We start from the raw sequence: 17,127 nt of genomic DNA, 5'->3' as shown, positions 1-17,127 counted from the left end.
GGGTGAAGTACATGTAAAAACCAAAGATGGAGGTACAATATGACATATAAAAGGCCAAGGCTGTCCAGAAGTCAAAACTGGCACTATTGCAATCCATCTAGCGTAGGTCATCTACTAAAGCAATAAAAACAAATTTCAGTACTTTATCTCTGCCAAAAGCTCAGTTGAAATAGATTTTTAAAAATCACTATGATTTGGATGCATCTGAATAACCTTTTCCAGAAATAGAACATCTGAAACTGACCTATAATTGTACCTATCCTCTGTCAAGGAAAGTTTTCTTCAATAAAGATGTTATTATTGTCCATTTTAGGCAAAGAGATACACACCCCTCTCAAAAGGAGAGGCGCTTAACCATGGGGCAGTCCTGTATTGGTTAATTTAATTAACAAGGAACGACAAGGGTTGAGTAATCATATTGTTATTCTCAGCTTTCCACATATCCTGTCCACAGCTACAAGCAGAAAAAAAGTCCAAAATCACAAAACAAGCAATTGTCCCAGGCATAGGTGTACATTGTGCCCCCTAATATTTATGTTCATATTGAAACAGATATGGTCTGCAAAGAAATAGAGTAGAGTAGAGTAGAGTAGAGTAGAGTAGAGTAGAGTAGAGTAGAATAGAGTAGAGCAGAGTAGATTAGAATATCTAAATATCTAAAAAACTAAAAATATCTAAAACATTTTGAAACCCACCACTGATCTAGTCTAACCCCCCACCCAAGCAGGAGACCCTACACTATTTAAGACAGGTGGGTGGCAATCCAGTCTCTTCTTGAAAACTTCCAGTGATGAAGGTCCCACAACAGCTTCGGGTAGGCTTTACTTCAATGGTGATCTGATGCATCCTGAGAGTTCCTCCGCTTGTGGTCTAGCTGACACCCTATTTACCTCTTCATTCTCATTTCTATGATAAAGAAATGGAAGATGATTTGAATAGAAAAACAATGTCTAGCTGTAATGATGTTAACTGTACATACCATCTCTATATTCCATAGTTCAGTGATAGCATTCAATGAGGTTATTACCAGCAAGCAATATGACAAATTTCCTAAGCACGTGCAGGAAAGCACATGCAGATCTATCAGTTGCTGGGTTACATTATTTTAAACTATAGTTATATAATTATATAATTTATATTTAAAGTATATGTAAATTATTTTCATTGTTCTCCAACTAGGCAGAGTTTTGTACCAAGCATCAGTCTAATAGTGATATAGTGATCTGCAACAATGATGAGGTGATAGAGAGCTCTTCCACCTCCATCCAGATGAAGGCTCCAATCCATTCTGTGTCTCTCTCCATGCATGGGGCCAGATATATAAAGTTTATTGTATGTATATACACAGTATACCCATACAACGAAATTCACATAACACCCAGAGACCAAACCCAACACTCATGACAATCCCCAGACACCCACCCACCCACCAAAAATTCCCCACCCCTAAACCACCCAAGCATCTACACAGCAGACCAAGACTGAGATATATTGGTAAGTGGGACAAGACCATAGTACTGTAATTGTAGAGGACATAACAATCCCATGAAACCAAAGAACAGAAGCCTCCTCACTAGCTCACAGAACAGCCCAAGGGCAACCTTTACACAGAAATTACAACCTAGAGAAATTACAAGTTTCATCTCCTTTAATAACGAATTTCCCAACTCTGCTACCTTGAAAGGTTCATTTTGCCTAATCATAGAACTAACCCCAGGAACAAGGACAAGGACCTGCCTGGCTTCCCCAAACTTGCCAAAAACCAGACCCCTGGGATTTCATGGCCTTGTAGCCCTCAACTTCTGTTAAAAAGATGGGTTTTTTTCCATTGTTCAGGGTCTCTTTTTCTTGCAAAGCAAACACCCAAAGATAGTTAAATAAAGAGCTGTCCATTTCTTCTGGTGTTGTGCTATTTACTCACACAACACAGAATTTTTCCTGAGGCGGCAATCAAGGGTGTTAAAATGTCATTCCTGAGGTCATCCCAAATGGCTTAGGAAGAGGATATTTTTACACTGTCCCAACCACAGCAACATACAAGTCAGTATTGATGAACTAGTGTGTGGAACATCTCGACAATGAATAGAATTTCTTTAAATCATGGCCACACAACCTCCAGTCCTAACTGGCTGTAACGGAGGGTAACTGGTAAATAAAGTGGGAGAGATGAATTCCTCTTTCCTCTGTCCACCAAGACTCTATGACACACCCCGCACATACTTTCATCCTGGATATCTTGATATTTCATAATTTTATTAATTTATAATATGACATACAAAAAGGATACAAAAGCAAATATTAGGGAAATTAGGGAAGGAAAAAGGGAAGTGGATAGTGGGGGAAAGCAAGGGAAAAATTTAAAAAAAGGCATTGACTTCCGATTCATTAACATCTACCCTCAACTTTTTACTTTTTCATAATAATAGAAACTAGCCATTTCTATAACAACAAATCTATCTAATCGGTAAAACCCAAAATCAAAGTTTCATTTTTTTCCCACCTCAAGCACAAAATCCAGAAGTAATTTCCAAGTAGAAATGAAAGTATTTGTATATTTTTTCTCTTTGATTAAAGCAGTCAATTTAGTCATCTCTGCTAACTCCCCCAGTTTTTGTAGCCATTCATCCATTGTGGGAATCATGGTGTCCTTCCATTTCTGTGCATAGAATAGTCTTGTTGCTGTCAACATATATAACATCAGAGTTCTGATTTTTTTCCCCCCAAGTCTTGTATACTTTCATCCTGTATATCAATGTGGATGGTATTCACTTACCGTATTTTTCAGAGTATAAGATGCTGAGAGGGAGTAAAAGAGGGTGAAAATTTGTGGGCTGAAAAAAGCCTCTGAAAGGGAGGTTTCAGAGGCTGAAAAAAAAAGCAAGGTGCAGAGCTCACACCCAATGAACCTGTTGCTAAAGTTCACCTCTGGGAACAGCTGGTTGGGGGTATTCTGGGAGGCCGATCCACCCGCCAATCAGCTTTTTTATTTATTTTCCTCCCCAAAAACTAAGGTGCATCTTATACTCCAGTGCGTCTTATTGTCCGAAAAATACAGAATATTTTCCTGATGCATCTCTTAACCACTGGCCCTAACAAATGGATGCAATGTATTTTCCTTCTTTCTTGCCAAGTAGATGAAAAGTATGTTAGTAGTTTTGTTTCCTGACTGACAGCTGTGCACACTAATCTGACTTCCATTTCATTTTAAAATGGCTTTTCATGTGCAGCAAGGAATTATCTGTCTAGGAAAGAATATGCTGTTTTCTCCAGCTTTTTCATCATCCTTCCTCTCCAATTCCAATTCTTACCGTCACTTCCCTGCCTTTTCTCATTAGTCAACTTTCTCTGCCCCTTGATCTTTCCCCACTATTGGATTATTCACTCATTCTTCAGCATGGTGCCGGCTAAACGTTTACAATTCCTGTTGCTAATTCCTATCCTGTTTTGGCTGCATCTGTCCAGTAGTTGTTGTCCTGATTTATGAGTGTTCCACTTGCTAGAGGTAAGGAGACTTGTTTTCTTTAAAACTGTTGCTACCCATCCTAAGCACATCTGCAACCTGTGTGGGAAACAGTCACCAATCAATCTGCAGCAGCATGAGTAAGAATAGTCAGATGTCAGGACTCAGGTTGGTCAGCTGGGCTTCCATAGGCTGGTTTGTCTGTCCCTCTTCCCATATATTCTCTTTGGGCATCTCCAAAATTAACAAAATGGGCATATTTAAAATACACATATGGGAAAGAACTAAGTGAAGAAATATCCCAGAGAGAAATGAAACAGAAGATTTGATGGTGCTGTAGGCATAATAATTAAACTGGCTAGATTCTGAGAAAGTGTCTGTCTTTACTTCAAGGGACAGGGAATTTACTGAAGGTGACAATATGGGAAACTGACATATAGTGTGAGCCCAGTTCAACTTCTATCATTTTTTGGATATTGCAGTGATTTGGCAACTGAACCAGCAATCCAGAAAGTTAATGCTCCCCTGCAGTCGTTAGAGATATTCAAGTAAAAGCCATTTGTCTGGGATTATCTAGTCTGCACTAATGAAAGGATTCAAAGCAGGGGTGAAATGCTCCTGGTTCAGATTGGCTCGGGCGAGTAGGTAGCGATGGCGGCAGGCAGTTCGGAGAACCGGTAGCAAAAATCCCTGCCCCCGCCCCCCATGCCCAGCTGAGCCGCGAGATCATCAGAGCCTTTTTTTCCTTTTAAATGGCTCTGACCAGCCAAGTTCTGACGATCCCAGCTGAGTTGCCTGCTAATCAGGCAACTCAGCTTGGATCGCCAGAGCCATGTAAAAGAAAAAAAGTTTCTTTTTTTCTCCCCCCCCCCAGCCTCCAGCTTGCTTACCTTAGCTGCTGGTCGCAACGCTGTAATACCTGCAATCCAGTGCATCAGCAAGCAACTGAATCTCCCTGCCTGCAATCTAGCTCTTCGGTGAGCAGCTCTATCTGCAACTTTAAGACTTGTGGACTTCAACTCCCAGCAAAGCTGGCTGAGGGATTCTGGGAGTTGAAGTCCACAAGTCTTAAAGTTGCCAAGGTTGGAGACCCCTGTTCTATTCTTTCCCCTTTGGGAGCTTTAAAAAAAAATAGTTAATTGGGGGTTTTTTTAGTTGTTCTTTTTTTAGACCTAGCCATTTAAAGTTTAGGAAGTTTTAAATTTAGCTGCTTTTATATAAAAATAAAAATAAAATAAAATAATATAATATTTGTGCAGCTTTCTGAGATTTTGTGTGTTTCTGTAGTGTTTCACTCTAACTACACAAACACACAGAATCTCACAAAGCTGTATGTGGAATTTTGTGTGTGTAAAGTGTGAAAGTTGGTTTTTTAGGCTTTTTGTGGCTGTGTGGTTCCTGCTTGTTGCAGGGGCCATTTTGGGTCTAGCACAGCTGCTTTTACATTGTGGGCGAGCCAGTTGTGTTGTGTTGTGTTTTGTAGGTTAAAAAAGGGCAAAGAAGTGACATTGACTTGGCCACGCCCACCCAGTCACCTTACCACCAAGCCACACCCATTAATTAAGCCACACCCACAGAACCGGTAGCAAAAAAATTTAGATTTCACTCCTGATTCAAAGGAATAAATAGACCCTTCCATTTGTATGTGATAAAGACTTTGAGAAATGAGGCAAAGGCTGCCTATAAGGAACAATCAGATAGGAGGGGGCATAGTCCACAGCTGCATAACATCTGGAAAAAGAGGCTCAGAAGGAACTTTCACTAATTTCTCAGGCTGGAAAGGAGATGGCAAGAGATTTGTACTTTCAGATTTCCAAGATTCCATTAAAGTGGTCTTACAGTAAAATAGTATGAGCGCATGTGATCATATTTCTTGTCCTGATCAACTTGGGAAGGCTGACAATATGAGTCCAAAAGCAGGGCCACTGAATTAAAGTTAAGGAGCCTCACAGACATAATTTCCGACTTCTATTAGCATATGCTCATGTAACTCTGCCTCCTCATCTCCGCTCCCCCAAATAGCAGATGCTTAGTCTTCCCTACTCTACCTTGTTGGAAGAGAAGTTGTTTTCAATCTTTGCGTGAGAGAGCAACAGAGATGAGAAAGGGGGTTGCATGAAATGAATTCAGGAAACCATTGTTGTTGTTGCTGGCTTAATAGGGAAAGTACTTCTTTACCCATATCTCTAAGAATGACAAAAAGCTGTTTCACTCACTGGATGAAAATGAAATGATCACAATGCCACGAGAATAAGTTTGCATTGTGACTAACTGCAAGTTGGGAAAGGCCCTTGTGGTAACCTAAGGCTGTCACTCAAGAGTTGGGGATAAGGCAAACATAGTGTAACCAAGGGAAAAGATTGGGTTGTTGGGACATAATGGTGTCTTGGTAGACCATAAGTAACAGGACACTTATGAAGAATATCATGATAGCTATAAATGTTGTGGGTAGGACAGGCAAGATTACAAGATTTTGAGGACATAAATTAATCTTAGTACAAATATTTTAAAACTTTAAAAACATTTCCACTGCTTATTCTGAATAAGGAAATTATTTGCATATTTTTACCCTTCCAAATGTTCCCTAGTTTGATTATTTTTCTAGAGGAAGAAAGAAAAAGAAATAGGAAAACTTTCTCTCCCAATATTTCCATATTTTTGAAGTGTTTCCCAATCTATTTAGAACAAGTGTTAACTATTTTGCTAGCAGGATTCTGAAGCAGCTGTGGCAAAGTTGGCTGGAAATACTAGGATTGGAGTCTCAAAAACCTGGAAGTTTTCAGGTTGATGAATGTGCTTTGTAGTTAAAGGAACCTTGGTTTTCCTTACTGCTTTATTGGTGATTTTTTTTGCCTGAGACCTACCAAATTCTCTTCAATGACCATCCCCATTATTCTTCATCATTAGATATCCCTGTTAGGAATTATTGATTATCTGGAAAATCACATGGTCTTAATTATATCTGATGTTTCCAGATGTTTGGGACTTCCATTAGCCCTGGTCAGTATGATCAATGCTAAGGATTACAATTTGGGAAAGGGAATACTAAAAGATTTATCTTGTAACCTTCTTTCTGAAAGTTTCTTGAATAAAATGTACTTAATATGGTATGCTTCCATTGCAAGCTGAACCTCCTAGCATTCCTTTGTCCAGTTCAATTTTTAAAAACTCTTTTGATAAACGTTCCCTTTTTAACTCATCTCTAAGATGAGTGGAAGGAGCTTTGGAACTTACTTCCTCAAACCCAAAACACAACACATAAAATGTTTTGTTCCAGTCCCAAAACACAGGAGCAAGCTACAGGCATGCAGCTCTGCTATCTTGTATACGAAAGGTTATAATAAATAATTCCCTTATCAAATCAATAAAACCATCCATCTATCAATTGTACCCCCTTTTGGTTTAAATAATATTCCACAGAGCACAGAAAAGGATTAAAAAAAAACAGTAAGACAAAAGAAATTAATGATAAAAGAAAAAAAGAAGACCCAGCTAAAACTAAGTTACAATACTCCATTGCCTTTCCTTATACTTCTCCATCTCTTTTTGTCTTTGTGAACCATTCTTGTTTCTATCATAACTATCCATCACTTCGTTCACTGCCTTTTGTTTTTTTTAAACTTCTTCCCTCTCTCTTTCAGAAATCTCAGCAGCTCTACCCAGCTACAATTGCAGTAGTCTTCCTCTCAGCCCACACATTTGTTTTTCAGATTGATGTTAACTCATTTTCTCTATATGACCAACCCAGCTCAATTTTTTTCATACCGGATCCTTGTGCCATACCAAAAACAACAGTTTATTGCAGCAAGGAATTATGGGAATTCTAGTCCAAAACCCTTGCAGTTGCTAGTTATCACAATACTATTAACCAGCCTGTTGTAGGAGATGACCAGGCTTAGTCTGAGGGAAAGGCCAACTGCTCCATTAATCTAGAGTCCATTCATGCCCACAAGAGAGCTAAGCCCAGCATACCTTAAATTCCATTGACTCTTATCAATTTGCTTTGAGTGTTAGTAGTTCAGATTCTTGTAAAGAGTATTAGTTTGCAGTAAACCTATATTTGTTTGAACTACTCTGCTTCCTGGTTTCTTGAGCCTGACAGCTCAAAGAAATGAGTTTTTCTTTCTTTCCTTTCCTTTCCTTTCCTTTCCTTTCCTTTCCTTTCCTTTCCTTTCCTTCCCTTTCCTTTCTTTTCCTTTCGGCTGCCCATAGGATGATATTACTGATTGTTATAAACTGAACACCAATTATGCAGATTTATACTCCAACTGTACTAGAAGTACAAATACATTAGCTCCTCTCTGCCACACTCATACTGGCTCTTGGTTTCTATATCTCTGCAATTAATATATTACTTCTTTTTCAATAAAAGACGGAGGGAAACATTCAGCAAGTGCATATTCCTCTTTTCTGCAATAATTGTGAAATACCTAACGGAATACTGCCAGAGGATATTTAGGTTTTCTCTCATTTTATTATTCTATTAAATTATAAGATAAAACATGAATTGTTGAAGCAGAGGCTGAACTGGAAGCTACATTGTGAAGGCTGCCATCTGCTGGTGCTAAGAATATAACACAGTTCTCAGGGAGTGCAAGAAATGGTTTGATGGGTATTCACAGAGAACTGTTTCTACTCTTTCTTTCTTTCTTTCTTTCTTTCTTTCTTTCTTTCTTTCTTTCTTTCTTTCTTTCTTTCTTTCTTTCTCCTATTCATTCATTCATTCATTCTATCTGGAGGTAACTCAGACTCAAAGCAGCATTTAATATGATGCTTCTCTGTGTAAATTTGATGTGTCTCATTGTCCCTCTTCTTTCTACTGTCTTAATTTCAATCTTGTCCTCATTCAGTCAACATAAAGGGCCACTGAGGAGATAACACAGTAACTGGGGTAGGTATGGACTGTATCAAGAGAAACAAGATTGCTTCAGCAGCCTTACAGAAGCGTGAGAAGCACTGTTAAAACTCCCTGCTTTTAAAAGTGTTTCGTTCACTCTTCTAAGTAAGAACAATAATTCACAGATTTCTTTCCTCTTCCAAACTGTCCCTAATTTCCATTTTTATGGAATTTATGGAATTTTATGGAATTGTGGAATTAATCAGGGAGACAAAATGGTAATAACATTTTCCCCAATATTCCAATGTTTGATAAGATGTTTCCCAAATCTAACACTATTAAATCAGTATTCACAGGTAGAAGTTTACATGGGCAACTGCAAATAAGAGCCAGGCTCTAACACTTCTAATAGTTTTACAGAAGGGGAAATTTAGAAAGACGTAACTTGTCATAGTGAACTTTTCTCCTCTATATAACATGTCAAGAAATAGATGTAGGACCTCTCCCCAACTTTTTATCCTGCCTTTCCAGAGGATGTTTTGCCAAATGTCAAGGCAGCCCAGACAATCAATTCTTTTGAATCAAGAGGCAATGAGCACCACAGTAAACAGAGAGATTTTAAGCTTTATTATTAACTCAATTATTCTTTAAAAGCACATAACATAAAAAGCATGTATGCCAAGCAAAATGATACCCAAATTTCTTTCAAGCTGCCAAGAGCTCCATAATAACCACAGCAGAGATTACCCAAAGGTGGCCAATTTCCATGGTGCCCAGTGCTAGTTTCCATGCAGAAGCTCCCCACAAACAACCATAACCCCAAGGTTGTTTTTTTATCGAAATCTGGCACATGATTTCATGACTCTGCTATGCTCATGGGATAGCAAGACCTAATCTTGATTGGGTGGCACAGGATTCTGGAATAGGAACAGGAAGTCATTGATTTGCTTCTATGTAAAGATTCCCCTGCCCTCTTCTTTAGTCAGTAAACAAGAGTAAAGAATTAGCAGATTAGCTCAGAAAGAGCTCTAAACCTTTAGACTTTTCTTAATATAAAGGAGAAATCAAAATAGGCACTAAACCTCTTGAAGGTCTTCTGCATTGCCAGTACAGAAGGTCAGGGAGTTGTATTCTTTTCTTCTGTGCTGCCTATTTGAGAACCATTCTCCCAATATTTAACAGCGATGGAAGAAAAGAGATTTTTCTTCCCCAAAGCTATCTTACAAGTTACTTCTGAAATATCAGTAATTTTACCATGTTATCTTATCATTGTTTAATTCAGCGGGTAAGAAGTGGAATTTTTTTTGTTGTTCATAGGTCCTGAACAAACACACCCTAAAGGTCAAAGAGAAGGGGCAATTAATAATTTCAGTTTGTCAATTGAAAACCTTTGGGAGGGGAGCACCCCTATCTTAACTCTCAGTGTGGGAAAAACTACATTAATGCGCTTCTTCCTGCCAGTGATACATTGTCTTGAAGACGGAAAGTCTATAATGCCTGGCTCAAATTAAAGATGACTTAGGGATTGCTCAGTACAGTTTTTATATATGGTCTCCAGGATGTCTAGTAGTCGAGAAGTGGCCTCGAAGGTGCTGTCCAGAGTGCTGGAGATTTCATGAACAGAAACAGTTAGGAAGCCTTGGAGAGGAGAGAAAATGTAATCCAGCACAGTTCTGCATTTTGGGAGTGCAAGACCCCAACCTCTGACTGCTAATTGTTGATGCTTCTAAATATGAGCACACTTGCTTTGTAGTGGCTGTCTGAAACTGCTCTTCACATGGAAACTAAAATTCTGAACAGGCAACCAAAGTGCACTCAATTCCAAACTATTCCTAGAAATAAGAATGCCATATGAGTTTATCATAATTCCCTTTGACTGCATCTCCCTATGCCTTTAGTTTCAACCCATCAGAGTTCAAATAAACATTTAAAGGTGTACTTCTTTAAATATATTTGTCTATTTAAATTTTATTTATTCATTTACCATGTATTGCTCTGAGCCATCTTCTATTACATTCTCTCAAAATCCATGCACCAATTATGGTGCTATTAATTCTGGGATTTTGGGTATATGAATCCATTTTATAGTTTGATTCCCCGATTGTAAAATGTCCCATTCAACCCTCAAAATGTTCCCTCAACCCTCTTCCTCTTACACACTTCTTAATTTCATTTGTCTTCTTTGCTCCACTTGTCTCCAAAAGACCTTTTCACACATAACTTTCACATGCTTTGTTTGGTCATTTTCTCCCATCCCATTTGGTTCTTGGCTCCTCCTTTTCTCTCAGGCTAGTCTTCTAACTGAAGGTGATAATAGTATTGATCTACCATCTACACATAATGATTTTTGTGGGGGTGAAAATGTAGATTGCGAAAGCATTGTTTATGGGAAATGCAAGAATGTTTGTTTGTTTGTTTGTTTGTTTGTTTGTTTTTTTGTTTAATATACCACCCATCTCACTGTTTGGGTAACTGTATAAGGAATATACCAAAAAGAGAATGCTGTGAAGGAATGAACAACTGGTGGAAACCCCAAACTTTAGTTCCTGAACTAAAACACCACTCATCATTAGCTCTACTTGGAGATGAAGTTCAATAATATTTGGGAGATACAACATTTCCCATTCTTAATACTGTCAAATTATCCAGGAATAAGTTAGCTGCAAGAAATAACTATATTTATACATTACATTAAATCATTAAACATGTCATACTATGGCTTACCAAATGTGTAAATGTAATCATTAACTAAATCTTGGTAATGTTCTAGGGAAAACCTTTGGTATTGTGCCAAAGAGGCACAATATGATATTAATATTAATATCAATTATATTATATTTACCGTATATGATGCCTTTTACAAGTTATCACTCAAATAGATTTACTTAGAGCGCTGGTTATATTGCTCTCTCATAAAACCCCACTAGATGGCAGTATAACCTTAGGATAAAGGAAGTGAAATGGTACTTAAGAGACTGACTGGAATAGCTTCAAATCATCTAACAAATCTAGTTCTCTCCCTGCTGGTTTGATATTCAGAAAGACTTTAAACCAGGGGTCCCCAACCTTTTGGACCTCAGGGAACACCAAGTTTGTTGACCACTGCTTTAAACGAACATAAGAAAACTATGCTGGCTTGAAACAGAGGTTGTTAGGAATTGAGCTTTAACCTTCGATCAATTTTAAATAAGAGGAAAAGAGTCTTACAGGTTATCCAGTTTTATCTCATCTTGTCTTTTTTTCTTTTCTTTGTCTTCTTTTGAAGTAACTTTATTAAACGAAGAAAGAAAAATAAGAATATAAAAGAGGAAAGAGGAAAGAACGAAGTCAAAAGTGCAGAAAAAGAAGAAAAAAGAAATATAAAGAAATTTAGATCTATCTATCTATCTATCTATCTATCTATCTATCTATCTATCTATCTATCTATCTATTTATCTATATATCTCATCTCTACCCCCTCTCTCTCATCTCTCTCATCTCTCCCTTTCTCTCTCGCTCTCTATCATCACTACCATCTATCTATCTATCATCTATCTATCATCCATCTATCTATCTATCTATCTATCTATCTATCTATCTATCTATCTATCTATCATCTATCATCTATCATCTCTACCATCCATCCATCCATCCATCCATCCATCCATCCATCCATCCATCTATCATCTATCATCTATCATCTATCATCTATTGTCTTCCAGATATATATATATCTATTCTATTCTATTCTATTCTATTCTATTCTATTCTATTCTATTCTATTCTATTCTATTCTATTCTATTCTATTCTATTCTATTCTACTCTACTCTACTCTACTCTACTCTACTCTACTCCTATTCCTATTCCTATTCCTATTCCTATTCCTATTCCTATTCCTATTCCTATTCCTATTCCTATTTTCTATTCTTGTTGTGACCTAGGCCCAAGTAGTTATTACCAGACACAATCAGCCCTAAACAAACATATTTTATTAGAACAGCTGAGAATTACTTCATTCTCATCTTAGTCCAAATTAAGTCCAAAACAAATTCTTCATAAACAGTCCTTCAGCCTTATCACCAACCTTTGTCTACCTTGGCACCCTGGCAAAGGCTTTTCTTGGCAAAAGTTCAGAAGCAAGAGAGGCCAACAAGAAACAAATGTAGCAACGTTGCTTTCCTACAAAGATCCCAAGAGCCATTGCTGCTCTTTTAAGCCTTCTGGAAGGGGCCAATCATCTCCTGGCCTTACTCCCAAGTCATCCTTTTTGCTTTAGCTGCTCTTCCTTCTGGCAGCTCTTTGCATGCGTGCACTAGGAACAGGCTCCTCCTGTTCCTCTGCCTCTCTGCTGTCCACCTCTGGAGGCTCCAGAGTCTGAGCATCGCTCCCAAATGGCCCCGGCCCCATCTCTGCCTCTGACACAGAGCCCTTGTCTGGACCTTCCCCTGACTCCAGGACTGGCCCATTGTCCTCCCCAGCCTCCTCACTGTCCGATTCTGCTGCCAGCTCCACAGGCTGCTGGCGGACCACAACAATTCTATTCTACCTTGACTTCTCATGAAAGAACTAGCTTCTTCCAGATATTTGTTGGAGGAAGAGCAACTCATCCTCTACTAAGGTTGAATAGTCTCTACTAAGATGTAGCATAGAAGGGAAATATGGTATTTCAACAAGAGCGAGATGAATAAGAATGATTAAATGGAGCCAAGAATGGGACTAGCCATTATTAGAGCAAATGGCTTTTGATGCCAGGATAAATGTGTCCATTTGTCCATTATTGAACTGTTTCTTTGCTACTACTCTAAATTCTTAATGATCAAATAGCAATGCTGGAGTAACACTGAAAATTAATAAAGCTGATAAGAAGGAAAACTAGACAAGGCATCCTCATGGGAAATTGTTGGCAGTATATGTAGAGTTTGTGTTTGTGTGTGTGTGTGTGTAATTATCATTGTAACAATTAAAATAGCAATAACAATATAGACTTATATACCACTTTACAGTGCTTTCCAGCCCTCTCTAAGCAGTTTACAGAATCAGCATATTTCCCCCAACAATCTGTGTCCTCATTTTACCCACCTCAGAAGGATGGAAGGCTGAGTCAACCTTCAGCCTGGTGAAATTTGATCTGCCAAATTGCAGCCAGCAAAATTAGCCTGCAGAACTGCACTCTAACCACTGTGCCACCGGGGCTCATATAAAATGTATCATAATGCTTCTACAGTACTATTAGAACCATCCAATATTCTTGGAAGAAGGAACTTTCAATAGAGAGGAAACACTGTTTAATTCTACCACCTTCTTTCATGCTCTAACATTTCACATTTAATATGTTGCACAATCTCCAAAGGATAATTTCTTAGATTCCTTGAATTTGGACGTTTTAGCCAAATTTAAGGCACAGCATTCAAGCTAAAAGGATTCTAAGCCCATTGAATTTAAAATATTGGGGAAATTCGGTACTTGGGATATTAAATAATGGTGTCACAGGTGTTCTATTGCCCTTATTTATTTATTTATTGGTTCAATTTATATGCCGCCCTTCTCTGGAGACTCAGGGCGGCTTACAATGTGTTAAGCAATAGCCTTCATACTTTTGTATATACCTGCTTAGTAGGGCTTTTGGCCCCCCCAAGCGGTGTTCTTTTTTATACAAAGTCAGCTTATTGCCCCCACAATCCGGGTCCTCATTTTACCTACCTCGAAAGGATGGAAAGCTGAGTCAACCTTGAGCCTGATGACATTCGAACTTGCAGTAATTGCAGGCAGCTGGTGTTACTTAACAGTACTTTAATCTGCTGCGCCACCAAGGCTCTTTTTATGTTTTACCACATGTAGAAAGTGCTGAATTATGTAGACGAAGCAATCCAAAAGATGAAAATATGAGGAAACGTTTCAGCGGTGTTTTTTTAATAAAAGAAAATATAGAATTAGGAAATTATCAAATCCTTGGTGGTCTCTGAGCTTGATTGATTGCTTACAGATGTTCATTATCCAACTAGTGCACTGATGATGTTACCTAGCTGGGTAATAAAATGTCTGCAAGCAAACAACCAAGCTCAGAGGCTACCAAGGACTCCACAGTTTAACCCTGAACTATATATATATTCTCTTTTATTCGGTAGAAAATTATATTATCCACCATTTGACGTGTGCATGTTATTTATATTCACCCATTCTTTAACAAACGTACTTTCTTCTCTCATTTGTGATATGTAAAAATAACATTTTGCAGACCTTTTCTACTGTTATTAAAATAATGTTTTTATTTACACTGCAAGAATATAAGCAGTGTTCTTTCTACAAGTTGCTGTGATGATTTGCATCCAAGAATAAGAAGGCAGAAGGATCAAATAATATCAAAGTATAAAGATTTAATAAAATAATCACATTATTTCTGTAGTGTGTTGATATATTGCAAGGATATCAATTTGGCATAATCATAGTTTATTATGAATTACATTATATCCACATAACCAATTTGATTTTCATTTTGTACAAATCTATGCTTTATTGAATAAATTTACAGTGCTCAGGTCACACAATTGACTACTTCAAAGCACTTATATTATAGAATGGTTAGGTAGAATATGTGACTCTAGCTATTAAGATTAGATGTATATTGTACCCCAAAATATTTAAATTGTTTTTAATATTTTAAATCAGAACTTAAAAACACCCAAAGAAGGGTTACTTTCTTTATGAATTATGTTTAAAAAACCAAGGCAGACCACAGACAAAATGTAATTTTGCCTTACTGAGTGTGGCTGACAATTACAGAAGTTATGTACACAAATCTCTTCTGTACATAACTCACTAAGCCATAAACCATGATTTATAAATCATAATAGCTGGTGCTTAGCTTAGAGTGCTCACCTATGATTTGGCTTCTTTGGGTTGTTTATGATTTATAAGTTTGATGAATAGCTTAGTATGCTGCATGAATTCAGCCCATTGTGTTTTATTTAATAAAACCCTGGTTATGCAAACTATGGCTTAGCGGGAAATCTTTCTAGAAATGCAAAACTACAAAAGGAAACAAGTAGAAGCAGAGCTTTTCTGACATTGCTGTTATACTTGATGGCTGCAACGCAGAATTTCAAGGGGGAAGAGCCTCCAAAAGTTCTTTACTCTATGCATACAATCCCTATGATTATCATTAAGTGTTGTACCTTATGATTCTTGATGAATGTATCTTTTCTTTTATGTACACTGAGAGCATATGCACCAAAGACAAATTCCTTGTGTGTCCAATCACATTTGGCCAATAAAGAATTCTATTCTATTCTATTCTATTCTATTCTATTCTATTCTATTCTATTCTATTCTATTCTATTCTATTCTATTCTATTCTATTCTATTCCATTCCATTCTATTCTATTCTATTCTATTCTATCTGAGCCAAAATCACAAATGATGAGTAGATGGGGGCAAAGAGTAAGCTTTGCCGCCATCTAATAGCTGTTCAGAATTTTTCATTCAACATGTGGTGATTGCCTTTCTAAAATCACAAACTGCATCGGATAGTCCTGGAACACTACCTGGAATACTTAAGAACAAAAGAGGAGCATCTGGGAAGTTAGAGCTACAATTCCTCCTACTTGGATTCCTGGAATAATAACCAAGGCCAAGGAAGAAAAAAGTCTCTCTATCCCACACCATATCCCACACCATCCCCTTCTGCCTTGCCAGTGAAAAACCAAAGTGATCCATTCTTCCAATGGCCAGTTGTCCTGGGGTTCCGGGAGCAGGACAAGAAGGAACACTCATATGTTAGCTGAAGGAACAAAGGCCTCCCATTGCAGTTCCATGTGTAAAAACATAGCAAAGTTAGCACTTCTCTGTGTCAGCCCTGGAGGCCATCTTTTTCTTTGGATCTTCAGGGCTGCCCCATTTGGTGCTGTGGGAAATTGGGAGGGGGGATTGTATAGAGTTGTAGAGATATCTAGACATAACAACATTCTTTTCTCTGGGAGTCAAGGACGTTCAACCTGCACCTGGAGTGGCGTGACTGGGAGGCATCTCCAGTTGGGATGGTGAATTGATTGGACCATGTGATGGACATGCAGGTGCTGAGGAAGGGACTTTGACTTTCTTTTGGGTGGGGAAAATCTGGAGGTTTTCAGATTCGGGTTTTCCCAGATGTGCCAATATGACAGCTCTAATAAAATGGAACTCTGACGAGCTTCTAGCCTCGGAGTCTTCTTTCGTTGGGGGTGTTACTTGGAACTCTGATCCTCTGGTTGTAAATGTGCTGCTCATTGCTTCATTCAAAGCTGATTGCCCTCTGTTCTTTCTTTCCACTCTCCTTACCTGCCCTATCAGAGTTTTCTTCTGGTTTGTAAGCCCGAAGGCAACTCCCTCTTCTTGCACTGGGATGGAACTACTGTCTGAAATAACATTGAACGTATTTGCCAATTAAAATAATTTGTGCAAATGAATGATAGTTGCTAAGTTTGGAGGTATTTCAAAATTTAATGGCAATTGTTTTTGCCATTTTCTTCATGAATATAGATTGTTTCAAGCAAATAATTCCTAAGCACTTTACTGCACAGTGCTCTGATGTCAGAGAGGTGAATCATCCATTAGAAACAGCTAAAAAAGGTGGAAAACTGAAAGAAATGAGCTGAAGAAAGAGACATCTAAGCAGTCTTTCCAACCTGAGTCCTTTAGATACTTTTGGAAGTGGTTCCTACTGCCCCAGACCATTCGATTTTCTGGATAAGACTGATGAAAGTTTCAAGTCTAGGCTTCGTTCACTCAACACACTAAAACTTAATGCTTGGTTTTGGCTTAGCATGTTGTGTAAATCCAGTTGATTGTGGTCTATCCTATAAGTCAAGATTAATC

This window comes from Pantherophis guttatus, chromosome 2 (genome assembly GCF_059756535.1).
Source record: "Pantherophis guttatus breed Tessera chromosome 2, ASM5975653v1, whole genome shotgun sequence".
Taxonomy (NCBI): domain Eukaryota; kingdom Metazoa; phylum Chordata; class Lepidosauria; order Squamata; family Colubridae; genus Pantherophis; species Pantherophis guttatus.
Note: the sequence above shows the minus strand (reverse complement) of the source record.